The sequence below is a fragment of the Dipodomys merriami genome, unplaced genomic scaffold, assembly GCF_024711535.1.
Source record: "Dipodomys merriami isolate MVZ:Mamm:240054 unplaced genomic scaffold, mDipMer1.0.p SCAF_12, whole genome shotgun sequence".
Taxonomy (NCBI): Eukaryota; Metazoa; Chordata; class Mammalia; order Rodentia; family Heteromyidae; genus Dipodomys; species Dipodomys merriami.
The window spans coordinates 1,340,439-1,359,950 of record NW_027202493.1 but is presented as its reverse complement, the minus strand read 5'-3'; the positions used below and the strand labels follow the sequence as shown (position 1 = coordinate 1,359,950).

Below are 19,512 nucleotides of genomic sequence, written 5' to 3'. Positions count from 1 at the left end.
AGGAAAATGTTAGCAAGATCCTATCTCAAAAACAAAATAAAGACCTTTCATTTTTCTCAGTGGGGGGAGGATCTCAAGTAATACAGTACTTTCCTAGCATTTGCAAGGAAGTCCAATTTCCACCACTACAAAACATTTTTAAAACGAGACTATAGTTCCAGAATTTTCTTCTGTTTTAGAACTAAGGAAGCTGAAAGAAGAAAAATAATCTGAAGAAAAAAAAACTGGTAACATGACTCAAGTAAAAAGAGAGCCTACCTAGCAATGTGAGGCTAAGTTCAAATCCTAATACTGCCAACAACAACCACCACAAAATTTTTAGCAGTGTTAGCACTGTGTCAAGCCTGTAATCCTACTTATTTGAAGGGAGGTAGACATTCAGGAAGTGTGTGGCTTGAGGCCAGCATCAGGTGTAGGAGCTCACAAGATCCCATATTGACTAATGACCTGGTACAGTGGCAAAATGTCATTCCACTATGGAAGAAGCACAAATAGGAGATGGGCAGTCCAGGTTAATTTTTGAGACTCTATCTCAAAAATCACCAATTCAAAAAAGGACTAGCAGAGTACTACAAGTGTTAGAGTACTACAAGTGTTAGAGCACTTGCCTAACAAGTACAATGCCCTGTGTTCAAGTTCCACCAGTCTTAAGCCCTATTGGATTACCCTTCCTTACACCCACTGATAGAAGAACCAAGTCCTTAGTATTGCAATTCCATTCATTCATTCCACTATTTATTGAGCATTTACAGGTTCCACAAGGACTATACACCACTGTTAAGTCTTCCTATTTTCCGACCCACAACAGTTGCCACCACTGTGCTTCAGATCCAACAACAGAACTCTTTCAGCAGTGGTTACTCATGTGAATTCACTTACAATCTATCAGCTGTCTCCCTCCATTACCAATGTCTTGTCTAAAATATGGCTTACAGACTTGAACACACCTCGTCAAATGTGATCTAACTAAGCAACCAGCAGAGAAAATAGACTGCATATAATCTAGGCAGGCATGTAATATAGAACCTGAGCTGGGTCTGTTTTTAGCAGCCTCATCATAGAAATGGCTCATATAAGCTGGTGATCAAAAAAAATCTCAGTATTTTTCATCATGTGGACTTGAAAGAGACTGTAAAACTCTAAGAATTTCCCAACTTTAGCACAAGGCCAGCTATTAGTATAATTTATCTTGCTGATAGAACATTATAGCATGTATAAAATTTTAAAAAAGAACATATGACAACCTATTAGATTATTTTATTTGGTGCTGTGAGGGTTTAAACTCAGGGCCTCATGCTTACTAGACAAGTACCCCACCACTTGAGCCACTCATCAGCCCCCTTTTTATTTTGCAGTACTTATTTTTGAGACAGGGTCTCATTTTGTGCTCAGACTGACTTGGATTGTAAGTCTCCTATTTTTGCTATCAAAGCTGGGATGACAGATGCACACTGCCATACACAGTCATTTATCCTATAGCTGGATGACAGGCAATGCCCTTCATACCCAACCACTGGCTGAGATAGGGTCTCATGAGGTTTTTTTTTTTAAGCTGATCCATAAAACTTCAGTATCTTCAGATCTCAACCTCCCAAGTAGCAAGGAAATATGGGTCTCTGCACCCGGCCAGAACATTTTAAGTCTAGACTGTTATTTAAATTATTAGTCATCTCTCTTAGGTTTATATTTATCTAGAAATCAGGTATCACTTACTGTTATGTCAATCCAGATCTTTATAGAAAAAAAATGTGGCTAAAAACCACATATTGACAGGAACTTAAAAAGTTACTTACAGCATCTCTAGACTTAATACTACTCTTGGAGGCACATATTAACTGTTTTTAAACTTTCTTATGGCAAGTGATTTTCAAATTTGATACAAATTATAAAATATACATGTGTACACTGTTTTGCTTCATATTTCATGGTATGAACCTCCAGGAAGCCCATCCATAAGCTTCTGGTTAAGAAACTCCCCCAGTTATTTGAGGACCTATAAAAAGCATTCTGGTCACTACATATGAGAACTCAGCATTTCTAAATTGATTTGCTAACGTGTAATGCCCAAGTTATACTCCATAGGTACAAAGGAACTAGAAATCAATTAACATTAGTACAAGGTGTCCAGAAACTAAGAAATCTAACCAAAACCAAACTATGTGAATACTTTTAAAACAAAAGTACAAAAGGCCAGATCTACAAAGATAATGTTGTTTCAGTGTTGCTCCCAATAGTTAAGAGGAAGAAGAGGAGAGGGGAAAGGAGGAAGAAGAAGAGGAAGAAGATAAGGAGGAGGAGGCAGAGGGGGAGGAGGAGGAAGAGAATCACCCTGAATGTCCAAGATGGCTGAGTTTTAGGTTACATAAAGCTCAATCAAATGAGTCTTTATATTTATTCCTTTATCACACAGCAAATTCAATAGTACCCAATCTTGGTTAGACAGCAGAATTACCAGGGAAGCACTTAAAAACAAACAAACAAAAACAACAGTGATCGGGGCTGGAAAGGTGGCTCAGTGGTAGAGTGCTTGCTTTGCATGCATGAGGCCCTGGGTTCGATTCCTCAGCACCACATAAGCAAAAAGCCGGAAGTGGCGCTGTGGCTCAAGTGGTAGAGCACTAGCCTTGAGCTGAAGAGCTGAGGGACAGCGCCCAGGCCCAGAGTTCAGGCCCCACGACTGGACCAAAAAAAAAACAAAAAAACAAAAACAAAAAAACAAACAACAGTGATCTATTAGAATCTCTTCCAGAGATTGTAATTCAAGTGGCCCTGCATAGGTATGCACTATTTTGGAATCTAGCTACATATTCAAATGTGCAATCAGAGTAAAGAACATTGGTGTTTTACATTTCATTTTCTCCTCTTGCTGTTTTAAATAACAGATAACATTTGTAAGTACTACAATCTATCTACTTACACAGTGCCTGTCCACCATCCATAATTTATATTGTCCTTATGTTAACTTTAGATCTCAATCTAAAAGTCCCTTAAATTTATGACTATTTTCTAAGAACATTTCACATGTAAAACAGAATATTTTATTACTTTGGGAGCTTAGGATCCCAGATACTCTATTGGAAAACAACACTGCTCAATTAGTTGAACTGTTGTTGGACATTAGTCATTCAATCAATTCCTTGATAATCCTTCTATTTACATTACAACTATGGTGATATAGTTCCCCTATACAAAGTTAGCATTTTAGAAGTAATATTCTCCAGGAGAAAATGTCAAAATATGAAAATGGATTCACGAACAAAATGAAGTATTTGTTAGTACACATTATAGTACATAAGATAAAAACCTACACTTTATATTCATCATGTAAATTATACGTAAAAATATTTTAAAACAAATCCATTACTATTTATTACAGAAAACTATTTATAATGATTAGCAATAAGAAATAATTGCCCTTATACATCTATAAGTGCTGACTGCATTTGCATGTATATTCAAAGAAAGCCTATACTTAGCCATTAACTTATCTATTAACAAAAGCTTTGATTTAGCAAAAAAAAAGAAAGAAAGAAAGAAAAAAAAAGAAAAAAAAGCATTTATGCCAAAGAAATAAAAACTTACGTCTATATAAAATTTGGCACATAAATGTTCATAGTGACTTATAATAAAAAAAGAGTAAACATTTCAACTGTCCTGGTGTGGATAGATGGTTAAAACTGTGGTACATTCCCACTATGGAATACTGCTCAGTCATAAAAAAGGATGAGCAACTGATACAACAACCTATGGTTCTCAAGGACATCATAGAGTTAAAAAAATTCAATCTCATAATTTCACATGCTGTTGGATTCCATTTCTAGATCTTCAAAGTGTCAAAATTATAAAAATAGAGATTAAAACTGTTGGAAAGGATAGGCAAAGGGAACTTGGTGGTAATGTTTACACAAATCTATGTGATCAACCTGCACAGGACAACATACACACGTGCCAAACACAAGATGTAAAGCTAGTGAAATCTGAAGCGATGTAGATTATGCCATTGGCAACATTCTAGTTATGCTGTTATGCTGTAATTACATTCAAGAACTGAGTGAAGGGAATGTGTGATTACTCTGTAGTATTTGCAACTTTCTAAACAAAAAAAAAGGAAGGATGGGAAATAAAATGTAAAGTGAAAAGATAGAAATGGATAGAGAAAAATATGGTTGGAATAACACTGCTGGAGCATTTACTGTGTGCGTGGTACAATTAAACTTACTAAATCGAACAAGCAATAGATAAGGTGGTTGCTAATTAAGTACTTTTCTGGTGAGGAAAATTAAAGGTAAGAAAGATAAAGGTCAAAGCTAAGAAAACTAAAAGACTTTCCAAGAATATTTTAAGAAAAAGATATTATTGTATCCCAAGTCTTTAATGTAGTTTAAAAGAGTGTAAGTGAAACCCAGTAGAGCTCAATCTTTTGGTTTGGGGTTTTTTTTTGGTTCGGTCGTGGGGCCTGAACTCTGGGCCTGGGTGCTGTCCCTCAGCTCTTCAGCTCAAGGCTAGTGCGCTACCACTTGAGCCATAGCACCACTACCGGCTTTTTTTTTTTTTTTTCTGCTTATGTGGTGCTGAGGAATCGAACCCTGGGCCTCATGCATGCAAGGCAAGCACTCTACCACTGAGCCACCTTCCCAGCCCTAGAGCTCAATCTTAAATACACTCAGATTTACCACATACTATACTGAATACTATGTTTTCTGAGAACTTAAAATCCATATTGTATGTAACTAGGATAACTGGCTGTGTTTGAAACTGTGATTATTTTTTATGATTCTTGATTTTTGCTCAGAAACAAGAAGACAAGGGCTGAGAAGGTGGCTCAGTGGTAGAGCACTTGCCTTGCATGCATGAGGCCCTGGGTTCGATTCCTCAGCACCACATAAGCAGAAAAAGCCGGAAGTGGCGCTGTAGCTCAAGTGGTAGAGCACTAGCCTTGAGCTGAAGAGCTGAGGGACAGCGCCCAGGCCCAGAGTTCAGGCCCCACAACTGGCAAAAAAAAAAAAAAAAAAAAAAAGAAACAAGACAACACGAGTTCACTGAGTAGAAACAGGTAGATAAAAGAGAGCCAAAATTCAGAAATAACACGGAGAAGGTGTTCTACCTGGGAGGAAATCAGAGCTGATGGAGGACAAAAGGTCTATTGATAAAAGCAGGAGGCAAAGGGAAGCTAGCAAAGCTGGGACAAGGTAAGAAGTTCTAATACAGGTTTTGGTAAAACATAACCTGCATATAGTGAGCAATATCTCAAGGAAGGAGGATATTTATTTACAATAATTTAAGTAAAATCATGCAGTTAAGACTGGTTTCAGAGCTGAGACTGTGGCTTAGTGGGTGCTTGCCTAGCATGCATAAAGTCCTGGGTTTGATTCCTCAGTACCACATAAGCAGAAAAGTGACAGAGCACTAGCCTTAAGCAAAAGATGCTCAGGGACAGTGCTGAGGCCCTGAGTTCAAAAAAACAAAAAACAAAAAACATTCAAAACATTCAGTATCCCATAGGAAAAAAGCACAAGGAAATTTTCTGACTTTTTCAGGCCACTTCCAATTTAAGTGTGTGTGTGTGTGTGTGTGTGTGTGTGTGTGTGTGTGTGTGTGTGTGTGTGTGTGTGTGTGTGTGTGTGTGTGTGTGTGTGTGTGTGTGTGTGTGTGTGTGTGTGTGTGTGTGTGTGTGTGTGTGTGTGTGTGTGTGTGTGTGTGTGTGTGTGTGTGTGTGTGTGTGACTGACCTTTTTTGCTCAGTGCTACAGCTCTACCACTTAAGCCAGCTCCCCTTCTGGCTTTTCAGTGCTACAGCTCTACCACTTAAGCCAGCTCCCCTTCTGGCTTTTCCGTTGGTTAATTAGAAATAGTCTCACAGTTGGCTTCAAATCATGATCCTCAGATCATAGACTCCTATGTAGGATTACAGGAGTGAGTCACCACTAACTCTAGAGTCTTTTAAGGGCATATCAAACCCCAGAGGCAAAGCTAGGATAAATTCAATTGGTATTTAAGAACTTTGTTATTCTGATAGAAGAGCCTGATACAGAATTGTTTCTCTAAAAAGAAACCATGTCTCACTTAATTTTGAAGACCAAGTGAATGAAACCCAATTAAGATAGAATTAATCATTTGGAGAAATAATCACCCTTTTGAGGTATGGAGAGTCAAGGAATAGAAATAATTGTGTTGTTGAAGAAAAATAAAGCAATGGCTCTCCCTTCTGCCCTGGGAATCATCTCGATGTCACAGATCTTCTTCCTGTTAAGTCTTCTTACATGCAAGTGTTGTGATGATATGAACAAGTTGATTTTCTTAGAAGTGGCATAAAGTCTCAACTCAGGATACAGTGCGTAGAAATCTTCCTTGACATTCTGAAGTTTCTCTGCAAAGACCACCTGGAGTGGAAGGGCTCTCTCTACACAGTGGAAGTTGGAAAATCTAAAGAATTCTTGTTTCCCTATGCCCTTGGCAGGTCTTCCTCAGATGGAGAAGACATTTGGAAATGGCATTGGAAAACAGTGATTCATCCACTCTGTAGACCTCTGCCTCTGAAGGACTTGATAGGATATTAACTTGTATCTTCTGAATACAATCCCCAGTCTCCAGATTTTAGAGAAGCCATAACCTAGACAACTCTAGTGAACAGAGCCACTCTCTGGTCCCCAAGGATTATACACAGAACCAGTACTTTCATTAATACCAGATTCTTATACTTAATACAAAATGTTAACGTTTTTATAACTAAATATTCTCCCTGAATGGGATGTTTTTAAGGTATGGTAATGCTACTTTAACTATGCTGTGAAAAGATTTGGTTTTGAATAGATTTGCTTCAAAATAATATAGTCGTGGGGGAGTAGACAGGAGTTTTAAGCCAGATTAGCAACAAGTTAAAGCTGGATGATAAGGCCATGAGATTGTAACACAATTTTGTTTTCTTTAGTGTATGTTTGAAAATTTCTAACACTGTAAGCTTGTATAGTCTTACCACATATAAACTAAAAATTAAATCTCAATCAAATTAATCTTAAGTCTGAATTCAGAGATGTGTGCAGAAATTCAGATTTATTGGAGGCTTTGAGGCAAATCATATGAACTAGTAAGTTTTCTGTCTGAAATGCAGGGCTTGAATGTAATGATCTTTCTAAGGTCACTTTCAGGCCTAGAGTTTTACTTTAGGAATGCCATTTTCACATTTCAAAATTGGGTTTAAATTTACCTTTTGCTAACTGTCTATAGTAACTGGTGCTGTACTACTGAAATGGCAAAGGTATCTTTCAAGACAATGTGTGATCTCAAGGCAGCTCTTCAGGTCCATGGATAACACATCACCATCAGTCCTTATCACAGGAAAAAAAGATGAAGAGAGGTAACTTGGGAGGCACATAATTGTGTAATACACAGGTAAGTTAAAAGTCTGCTGGAGATACCTGTCAGAGTCACATGTCACAGAAAATATAAAATGGGCAGATCCGATGTACAGTAATTGTTCCTCAATACATTTATCATATTATATTCTCATAAACATGTCTCCTGAAGATTACTTGTCATAGTATGATTTATAAGTATGAAAAAAACTTACCTAAATAATACCAAAAAGTGATGGAGAAGTATATTACAGTGCATTCTTACATTGGAACACCATGCAGCTATTAAAGACACAAAGACATGCAGCTATGAAGACACAAACCTATAATGATGGGGATAGGACAAAAGAAACTAGAAACCAACTTAAAGCTCCCAACAGCCATTGGTCTGTAATGATATAAATGACTGGATTTAAAAAAATGAGTGGCAAAAGACAGACAAATCACCTGGACTGACTAATTCCAAATAATTTATATAGACTTGCCCTTCAAGGGTTAGAACCCAATTCCCCATTGTTGAGTGTGGGAAGCCAAGAAAGTATGGATTTAAAGTGGAGAAACCCTGTCAGAGCAAGGTGATGGATGCCAACATCAGCACTCAGCATGAATCTTTGAGATGATGTGATCAATGAATGTGTCCCTGACTTCTACAGTCTCTTCCTTGAAACTCCTAACTGCATCTATGAGGGAAGTAGACACAAGCGCCTCAACTGACAACATTCTACAAAACACAGACTAGAATATCTCAAAAGTGTGCAGGTCGTAAAAAAAAAAGGCAAGCCTGAGAATCTGTCATAGTCAAGGGCTAAAGAAGATATGAAAACTAACACAAGAGCCAAGGAGATATGAAAACTGAATGTAGTATGTTCTTGTGGATGGGAGGCTAAAATAGAAGACATGCAGGAAAATTACGGAAATCTGAATAAAGTGCATTCTTTTTAATAGTAATATACTGGTGCTAGCTCACTAATTTTAATAAATGTGGTATTATAAAATGCTAATGATGTAGAAGCTAGGTGGAGTATATTCTAACTCTATATCATTTTTGCAATGTTCTTTAAACTCTCAAAGAAAAAGTTGTTTTTACAAAGTGGAAATAGATTAAGCTATAGGCTTATAATGACATGGGATTACTGTCAAGATATGATCAATGGTCATATGCCTGAAATCTCAGGTACACAATAAATGGAGGTAGGATTGTAGTCCAGGACCAGCTCAGGCAAAACAGTGGGACCCTACCTGAAAAATGAACCAAAGGGACTGGAAGCATGGCTCAAGTTGTAAAGTACTTGTCTAGCATATGCAAGGCCCCAAGTTAAAAACCCAGGACCACAAAAATATAACATTATTATATAACTTATTAGTATTTTATTTTTATTTTTTTTGGGGGGGGGTCCGGTCGTGAGGCCTGAACTCTGGGCCTGGGTGCTGTCCCTCAGCTCTTCAGCTCAAGGCTAGCACTCTACCACTTGAGCCACAGCACCACTTCCGGCTTTTTTCTTTTTGCTTATATGGTGCTGAGAATCGAACCCAGGGCCTCAGGCATGCAAGGCAAGCGCTCTACCACTGAGCCACCTTCCCCGCCCCTTATTAGTATTTTAATAATACATGTATATGTACGCATTCACCAAAAGTCAAGAAAAGTATACACCAGTGGGTGCTTTTTTAGTGATTTTTCACTTTTTTATCCCTTTCTGTATTCTCCTGCTTTCCCAATACACACAAACTATTACTAGTACCATACTCTATTACTTTTACAATCATGGACGAAGTTTATTTTGGGAAAACATGGGTCTACAGCACATGACAGAATATTCCTTACCTCAAAATAGTATCTGCCTACCAAACAGCCAAAATGAGCCGGTGCCGGTGGCTCACACCTGTAATCCTAGCTACTCAGGAGGCTGAGATCTGAGAATCATGGTTCAAAGCCAGCCCAGGCAAGAAAGTCTGAGATTCTTATCTCCAATAAATCACCAGAAAACCAGAAGTGGCGCTGTGGCTCAAGCGGTAGAGTGCTGGCCTTGAGCTGAAGAGTACAAGGACAGCACCCAAGCCCAGAGTTCATGCCCCACAACTGACCAAAAAACAAAACAAAAAAAAACAGCCAAAATGTACTTTTTCAAAGGGAAAATGGTAGAAAGTCTAGAATTTAATCAGACTCAGAATAGCATCTTGATTCCATCACTTACACTATCAGGACTGGATAGAGCATAACCTCCCTCATTCCTCATACTTCAAAGACAGTATGACAAAGTTATTAATCTGTAGGACTTCTCTAACATTCATCTACCCATATAAACACGTTATATACTAAGTATATTTATATAGTATATAAAACATGGACCTGGTGCACTGGCACACATCTATAATCCTAGCTACTTGGGAGATGGAGATCAGAAAATTCATGATTTGAGGCCAACCTAGGCAAAAAAATTCAACTCAGTCACTAAAGAGATAAATGTGGTGGCACATGCCTGGCACTCCAGTTATGGTAGGAGAGGTAAATAGAAGGATCACAGTACAGGCTGGCCCAGAAATTTGAGACTATATTTGAAAATAATTAAAAGAAAAAAGAACCAGGGGTATGGCTCAAATGACAGAGTATTTGCCTACCAAGCAGGTGCTTGCTAAATTCAATCCCCAGTGACATCAGATTTTATCAGAAAATCATAAAAGTAGAATTAAATCTATGTCAATATCCTGACCATTATTATTATTATTATTATTGGCAATATTAATAAATAACAATCTGAGTAAAAATTAAAACTATTAAGAAAAACTTCATTTCTCAAGAGCAAAGATACAAACAGTACCTCCGCTCATTCTAAAACATATGTAGTTATTTCTCACTATTTCTAACTAGACCTTCATGATGGCAATTAGACATGCTGTGGAGTAACAAGCCCACACACACTGAGAATCTTCCAGTGAACACAACGGAAAGCCACTTTTGTAATCCTAACCAGCTTAAACTAAGCTTTAAAATATTACTGCTTCACTTCTTACTTTCTACAGGGTAGTTTGCCTATCTGTGAATATAATGGCAACACAAATTAATGCCAAGCATAAAATACACACTAACCTTATTAAGTCTCTTTATTCTATTATTTAAAACCATTTTGAGCCTGGCACTTATAAGGCTTATAATCCTACTCAGGAGGCTGAAATCTGAGGATCGTGGTTCAAAGCCAGGACAGGCAGAAAAGTCCATGAGATTCTTATTGCCAATTAAAAGACAAAAGTGGAATTGTGGCTCAGGTGGTAGAGAGCTAACTTGAAGCAAAAAAGCTCAAACCTCAAAAGCTCAAACCATGAGTTTGAGACTTAGAACTGGCACATACTTTTTTTTGGGGGGGGGGGTTGGTCATGGAGGGCCTGACTGTTATCCCTGAGTTGTCCGGTTTTGTGGTGGTCAACTGGAGATAAAGAGTTTCATGGACTTTCCTGCCCTGGCTGGTTTTGAACTGCAATCCTCAACTCTCAGCCTCCTAAGTAGCTAGGATTATAGATGTGAGCCACTGGCACCTGGCCAAAATTAATTTTTGAAAAGCTGTTTCAGGTGAGACTTCTTTTGTGTATGTGCCAGTCCTGGGGCTTGAACTTAGGGTTTGGGCACTGTTCCTGAGCTGTTTTGCTTAAGGCCAGTTCTCTTATCACTTAAGCCACAGCTCCACTTCCAGCTTTTTTGTGGTTAATAGGACATAAGAGTCTCGCAGACTTTCCTGTCCCTGCTGGTTTTGAACCATGATCCTCAGAACTCAGCATCCTGAGTAGCTAGAATTATAGGTGTGAGCCTCCCTGTGAGGCCAGAAAGGCATATGTTTTGATCTTTACTAAAGTCCTGGTTGGGAGTTTTAGCTCAGTATCTATCCATCTGTGTCTGTGGGAACTGTGGGGATGTGAGATCTGTAGATGCCTCAGTCCTTACATGAGGCAACCGTGCTCAATTCTCCCACACATTTTAAATCACCCCTTCAGGACTTAAAATACTAAATATAACATACATGCTAGTAAATAGTTGCTATACAGTACTGTGTAGAGAGTGATGATTTAAAAAAAAAAGTCTGTACGTGTTCAGTATAAGCACAATTTATTTCTAAAAATATATTTTGATCCAGGGTTGGCGGACTATGGATGAGCAACCAGTAGATACTGAAGGCCCACTGTGTTGATTTTTTAATTACTCCAATTAAAACCTTATAATGCAGAAAAATCACAACAGATAAATTGAGTTACACTATGAATTGGTGAATTTTTAAAAGGCCAAACAAACCAGATCAGAAAAATGAGTTTGTTCCAACTGAAAAATTTACCCAATCTGATTTATCATATGGTTAGGATATAGACCCAAATCTGAAAACTCAGTAACAACCAACCATACACAAAACAGTGTCAATCACTATGCCAATCTCTTCTACATCAGGAATTCAGATTGGTTTGTTTCTTTTAAATGAAGTTATTTTAAACAGAAGCTTTTGTTTGTGTAGGGGGAGCATTTTTGTTTGAGGCTAGTGCTCTTCCACTTGAACCACAGCTCCACTTCCAGTTTTGGGGTGGGTAGTTAGAGACATGAGTCTCACAGACCTTTTGCCCTGACTAGCTTCAAACTGCAATTCTCATATATCAGCCTCCTGAATAGCTAGGATTACATGCAAGAGCCACTAGTGCCCAACTTAAAACAATAGCTTTCAAAAACGAAGAAGTATCCAGATGTAGGTGGCTCTTGTAATCCCAGCTACTCAAGAGGCTGAGATTGTGGTTTGAAGCTAATTGGGCAGAAAAATCTTGATACTTTAGCTCTAATTATCTAGCAAAAAAACAAGCTAGAGGGCTAGGAAGGTGGTTCAGCAGTAGAATGCTTGCCTCGTATGCATGGCCCTGGGTTGGATTCCTCAGCACCACATAAACAGAAAAGGCTCAAGTGGTAAGTGCTACCCTTGAGCTGAAGAGCTGAGGGACAGTGCCCAGCCTAGAGTTCAAGCCCCACAATTGACAAAACAAAAAAACAAAAAAACAGTAGAGGTGTCAGAGTGCCAGATATGAACAATAAAGCCGAGCAGAGCTGAAGACACTGAGTTCAACCCCAGTTTCAGAGCACATATGCGCGCGTGCGCACACACACACACACACACACACACACACACACACACACACACACACACACACACACACACACACACACACACACACACACACACACACACACACACACACAGTTTATTCAAGTCTCAAACACATGCATCTAGAACCACAAAATCCACTCAGGTTCATATACATATTACCTAATGTAGGAACTATAACCGTAAAAGAATGATTTTATAACATATTCTGAAACTGCTGTATCTAATATTCTTTACTCCATAGTTCGCCAAAGTATTTCCTTCACAAACTTAGTCAAATAAGGCTGACATTCTTCTCAGTCTATAGTGCATTTTTTCAAATTTGTTCAACAGTTTCAAATTTAAACTTTGTTTATATATATATATATATATATATATATACATACATATGATTTATGGAAAGAGAAAAGTCACTAAGGGAGCTAGTAAGTGGATCAAGCTAAATAAACATCTTTTGGTAAGACTATAAATTATATGGTTGGTTTTTCTAAAAACCATAAAAGCAAGCATAAAATGGGAATTCCAAGCATTATGAGTAGCCACATTATCTGTTTAATTAGAGTCTAACTTTACAAAAAGCATTTTTTTCCTATGTCATGTTCTCTGTTGGTTTAGTCCTCCAAATTTGAAATAATAATTGAGTAAGAGACCATTCTGATATCTTATAGATTATCACTTGAATTCATATATGAACATTATGAATAGCACCATTTCACAAATGAAAACTTAATGATTTAGGTAATTTGTCCCATTCACAAAAGTAGCAAGTAACAGAAATTATCATCTCAGAATTTAGATACATATACCAATATACAAACACCAAATACTTGACCTTTTAAGGTTTATCATCTATACTTCCTAACCTCCCTTTAGTCCTGTACCTGTAAGAGTTATTAGGTATTCCTCAACATGTACCACAATGTATTACAACCATTCACTTATCAATAGTCCCCTACTCAATTATGAGCCTCCATAGAGTAGACCGAATCATCATCTCTAGTCCCAGAGCACAGACCAGATTCTCACCAAGACATCAATTCCTTGTTGGTGGTCTCTTGGTGCCTTTCATGCCTCCTTTCTAGCTGCTCATGGGAGATAACTATTACAATTCCCTCATCCACAAGTCACCCGCCAGCCACATCACAACAGAGAAGGCTCCAACAGAAAGAATACCCACTAAGACCAACCCCAAGCTGCAAGGCTGCTCTTAATATCTCAACACTACAGGTGATACAGGTTTTTCTTTTTTATATTTAAGTACTACACTCCCATTTTTCTACAGCATGCAGCCTTTAGACATAATAATAACTACACTACAGCACAGTTCCACATTTACATACAGGAATAAACACAGAAATGAAGGGAAATAAGAGAAAATGTAAATCAACAAGCAGCAAAAGATAAAGCCTTGTCACAAGCTATCTTTTCATTATAACACAACTAGAGCCAGACCACACACACAATTTATATGCTTTCTCAAGCAAGAAACTAACAAGTCAGCTGTTCATAGCATTTGAAAATGTTACAGTATAATTACAAAATGACACAGGATAATATTTAAGGGAGGAGACATCAAGTCTTCCAAAAGAAAAGGAAGATTAAGTCTGTTTTTTTTTTCTTAAACAGTAAAGGTCTTAGAACTTAAAGAGAAATGCAAAACTATATAAGATGCAATAGTAAATCTAGTAAATGGAATTACTGATACTTTTTATTCTTTTAGGGGACTTTTTACCTAAATAACAAACAACAAATGTTAAAAGTTCTGGTTTCAATTTTCCACATTTCCAGACATGAGTATTCACACAAGTCTTTTTTATATATTTATCATTCTTTTCCTGCATTTCCCCTGTCCCTACCCACCCTTTAGCTGTTCTTAAGTAACTTAAATATCTAACTCTTGAATAAATATCTAACTCTTGAATACAGTTAAAATGACAGCACCTTATGACTATCTTGACCCTCTTTAAGGTAGCTTTAGTCTTCTAGAATACTATTCTAATTCTTGGAAGCAAAAATTGCAGGAAGTTGAATGTTCCAAGAAAAGTTAATAATAATTGATTCATCCTTGGTACTCAGGAAACACACAGCAAGGATCTGTGTTCTGTGCAAGACTGACAACAAATCCATCCAGTAATACCTGCCACACAGGGACAAAGAAACAGGAAAAAAAGATTTCATGGAATAAATGCACAATGACAAAAACAGGAAGAAAATGTATTGGTTTGGAGCTGAGAAGGAACAGAGGTGGTAAGAACAGAGGACAGATCAATGAGTCACGTAGACAGAAGACTGAGGAACTGGACAGAATTGATGGGGATGGGAGTGGAATGTCAATGGACAAAGAAGTGAAACCAGCAGGAGCCAAAGCTGGTCAGTTGTAAGAAGTAAGAAAAAGCTTAGAGATGGCAGACTAGGAAGGAAGCACACCTATGTTGAGAGGGGAAAGAGCAGAAAGCATTCTAAATAGAATGAGCCCTTTTTTTATGGGAAAGGCAGAGAGTAGGCAAAATGTAAAGAATCAAAAGAAAAATTGTGAACAGATGAAAGGAATGTGTAAGGGCTGAGAAGGTGGCTCAGTGGTAGAGCGCTTGCCTCACATGCATGAGGCCCTGGGTTTGATTCCTTAGCACCACATAAGCAGAAAAAGCCAGAAGTGGCACTGTGGCTCAAGTGGTAGAGTGTTCGCCTTGAGCTGAAGAGCTGAGGGACAGCACCCAGGCCCAGAGTTCAGGCCCCATGACCAACAAGAAAGAAAGAAAGAAAGAAAGAAAGAAAGAAAGAAAGGAAGGAAGGAAGGAAGGAAGGAAGGAAGGAAGGAAGGAAGGAAGGAAGGAAGGAAGGAAGGAAGGAAGGAAGGAAGGAAGGAAGGAAGGAAAAGAAAGAAAGAAAGAAAGAAAGAAAGAAAGAAAGAAAGAAAGAAAGAAAGAAAGAAAGAAAGAAAGAAAGAAAGAAAGAAAGAAAGAAAGGTGCAAGAAGCCTCATGTGATAAGTAGACAGAGCAAAAAAGGAAAAGAATGAACAGAGGCCTACTGAGGAAGGAATACCAAAATTAACCAAGTGCTTTATAGAATTCTGCCTCATTAAATTAAAACTTTCTTTTCTTAGATTTCTCCTTATTAGGCAAAACTTGATTATAAGAGTAAAAACTTTCCTTAATTTTCAGAAGAGAAAATTATTGGTGAGTTAATTCAACATCAATTTGGACAAAGTCTTAATAAAAAGAGCTCACAACAATAACAATTTACTTACATCAAGTACCTCAAACCTTAACCAACAAGCAAATTTCTTACTTAAAATAGTACATATACATTAATACCCTTAATGACTTTAACAAAGGACTTTCACTTGTTAAATTCAACACCATCTTTTCCCTTATGCTTAGTAGCATTTGGAGAAATCCCTGCTTCTTATTGTCTCTCCCAATATACAAAAAGGAAGGGTAAGGTTTTTGCTAAAAAACAGTATGATGCAAATTTAGACCAATATTAAAAATTAAGTTCAAGGGGCTGGGAAGATGGCTCAATGGCAGAGTGCTTGCCTTGCATGCATGAGTCCCTGGGTTCGATTCCTCAGCACCACATAAGCAGAAAAAGCTGGAAATGGCACTGTGGCTCAAGTGGTAGAATGCTAGCCTTGAGCTGAAGAGCTGAGGGACAGCGCCCAGGCCCAGAGTTCAGGACCCACGACTGGCAAAAAAAAAAAAAAAATTAAGTTCAATTACTCATTCTATCTGGACTTCCCAGATAACAGAACATAGAGACCACTCTTCATTTCCATGTAGAAACTAAGAGCAAAATTAAACACTAAATAAAACATGGAAATAGTAAATAATAGCAGGCCTGAAAAGAGTGGAAATTATTTTTGATCCTGGAAAATAACATAGGGTAGAACAGAAAGTTTGCCAAAGATCTATGAATCTGTACTTCTATTTTAAAACTGAAAAAATGATAATTGTCAGTGACAAAAACTTGTTCAAGAAAGTAGGTGTGTACAGAGGCTGGAAAAAGATAAATAAATTGGAACTGAAGTCACAATGAAGCAGTATTATCACTATAGAGAAATAATTCATCCACACAACACTCTTTAGTGATTACTCAATAAGAGTGAATTTCTGAGGCTGGGAAGGTGGCTCAGTGGTAGAGCGCTTGCCTTGCATGCATGAGGCCCTGGGTTTGATTCCTCAGCACCACATAAGCAAAAAGAAAAAAGCCAGAAGTGGCACTGTGGCTCAAGTGGTAGAGCGCTAGCCTTGAGCTGAAGAGCTGAGGGACAGCGCCCAAACCCAGAATTCAGGCCCCATGACTGGGGCCCTCCCCCGAAAAAAGTGAAATTCTGGGAGCCCATATGCCATCCAATGGTTCCTATTTCTACTCCTTCTGATGTAATCTCTCTATCATTATAAAACACTGATCCTAAGTCAATTAACAGCTATTACAGTTGTGGAAAATAACTCACATATTATAAACAAAGTGGATGGGTTAACAGAGGTAAGCTAAGAAACACATAGGAAATGTCTACAATGTTATCATTTCTGTTTTCAGAATTATTTTCTTTCAGCTAGTCAAAGTCCTACATGGCATTGAAGTTGTTGCTTGAAATTCAACTTTTCTTCTGCTGTTTACCATTCTTCCATAAGAGTTCTTGGCCATCCAGTCTATTCTTGGGATGCTATTTCCTTCTGGAAACAGCTGCCACCCCACAGGCTTTGAGAGGCTTCTTGAAGGAATAAACCTGGTCTGTTGGTCTCTATTGAGTACACGCTGAAACTAGAGTCATCTCCATTTTCAAAGATGACATGGAAGCCAATCGTGCTATTTCCAAGGTAAGGTCCCTTAAAAAAGAAAAGTCAAGAATCAACCAGATTTTTAAAAAAACCTTAATAAGGAAGTGCAAATTCTCATACAATGTTTCATTTTAGCTGAGTGAAAAATAAGTAATTTCAATAAAGAAAAGTTAATGCATCATTTCAGCTTTAAAAATGCAATATTTTCAAAAAAAAAAAAAAGGTACCACAAAATACTGCAAATAATCAACAGTTCCTAAAATTAGTTTAAAAATCAATTAAAATTATCTGGAAATTTGTCACTGACCTCAGTCTTGCAACGGCCAGGATAAAACATTACCCTGCATTCATATCTCACTTGAAAATGGTATTTTTTTAAAAAGATGTTTTAAATTCTGCTGTAAAATAAGCCAACAAATTGATAGCCTAGAAAATGTTTTTCACCCATGAAATTCTGGAGTTTTGTATTATCTAGTGATAAAATGCTGATACTACCACATTCATTTTGCCTTGGTTTCCTTATCTACAAAATACAGGCTGTTTCTTTTACATGGAGAAGCTCAACAATCATTGAGGATAGTTTAAAACAGATGCCCAAGGGCCTATGGAACTTGATTTTCTGAAGTTCATCAAAGATAACTGACTTCTGTAGTAAATCCTAGACCACTCTGATGACAAATTAGATCAAGTTCAGCAGCCAGCTCCACAACCATAAAATTCACAAAATGGAGTAGTGACTTTATGAAATTCTAGTTTGATAGACTTAAAATAAATCAATCAGTGCATTATATTCTTTTTGTTAAAAACCCTCCATTCAAGGGAAGAGCCTAAAATAAAATCTACCAGGCCAAATGGATAAACACTTGACTATAGATTCTTTCAACTCAAAGTTTCAAATTAGTTCCTCAGATGTTTAAATGGAACACAAGCTGTGGGGCAATATTTAGAATTCCAAGATGCTTCTATGCAGGCCATCTCAAAGTGGGCGATGTTAAAATGACTGCCACCATGTCACTTCTTCGTTGATCAAATGATAAAGGAACCCCAAGACAGATGACAAGACCCTTTCCCCCTGGAAATGATATCTAATGCACAATACTGTACCTGTGTAGTGGTGTGTATCTTGCGTTCTAACCAGTTTGGTGGCCCATACTTTGTCCAAGGGCTTTTTTCCTCTGATTCCTGGGCAGAAGGCACAGTGAGGTATGCAGTCATTGCCATTTAGTAACCACTGATGCCAGGTGATCTTGGAGATATAATGTCATCCAACAAATGGATATTGAGCTGAACGTTCAGAGAATATCCTTTTCTTCATCTTCCTAGATTTTGTTTGAAGGTTCTGATCTAATTACAGATAGCTTTAAACTGACTTGATTTCAGCTTTGTCACCAAAACAACAGCACAATTTTTTATTTTTTCCACCAAAAGTATTACTTGTTTGAAGAGGATTCTTTCTCAACAGCTAAAAAAGTGTGATTAAAATTCCACAAAAGGACAAAACAAAAGGACAGAAGTACAGAAGTATACAGGAAACCTTGGAAACTTCCCATCACACCACATCATGATAAATCAACATTTTAGGACTTTAAATGTAGTAAATGTAAAAAATAAAGGAAGATAGCACGTCATCTAATACATTTGAAATAATTTTTTGACAGTAAATTTAAAAGTCACTGTCCTATGCCATGGTAAATCATTATCCTGGAATCCAATAGCTACCAAGAACTAAAATATTCGCTTAGCTTCTAGATTCAAGTTCAAATTCCAATTCCCCTTGTCTTTTAGTCATGTCTGGAAAATTCAGCACTGCATTTTAGAGCCACTACAAACTTTTGCGCTACTCTTAAATTTTATTTTATTTATTTATTTACTTATTTACTGTTGGTGTGGGGCCTGAACTCTGGGCCTGGGCACTGTCTCTTAGCGCTTCAGCTCAAGACTAGCACTTGAGCCACAGTGCCACTTCCAGCTTTTTCTGCTTATGTGGTACTGAGGAATCAAACCCAAGGCCTCATGCGTGCAAGGCAAACACTCTACTACTGAGCCACCTTTTCAGCCCAGTCTGAAATTTTAAAAGAAGCATCTTTAAGATACCAAGTATAGCTCAGAGGTAGAGTGCTTGTTTAGCATGTATAGGACCCTGGGTTAGAGTCACAGTACTGGACAGAAAAAAAAAAAAAAAGAACTTAAAATTAAAATGCACTTAGTACAGTTGCAAAAATAGTGTAAACTTTTAGATCTCTCTCTCCAAATTA

The 19,512-nt window shown here is 37.6% G+C and overlaps 1 protein-coding gene across 3 annotated transcripts in view; it reads right to left on the bottom strand.

Annotated features, from left to right (window-relative positions):
• Positions 1-19,512, bottom strand: part of Slc20a2 (solute carrier family 20 member 2) — a 98,908-nt gene that overhangs the window by 74,553 nt on the left and 4,843 nt on the right. The window contains exons 1-2 of one of the 3 annotated variants that reach the window (XM_070016069.1): positions 18,362-19,197; positions 17,097-17,305 (exon numbers count right to left, since the gene is read on the bottom strand). The exons of the other annotated variants lie outside the window; for them this stretch is intronic. The gene's annotated coding sequence lies outside the window, so the exon portion shown is untranslated. Of the gene's footprint in view, positions 1-17,096; positions 17,306-18,361; positions 19,198-19,512 lie in introns of those variants that run through there. 3 annotated transcript variants of the gene reach the window in all.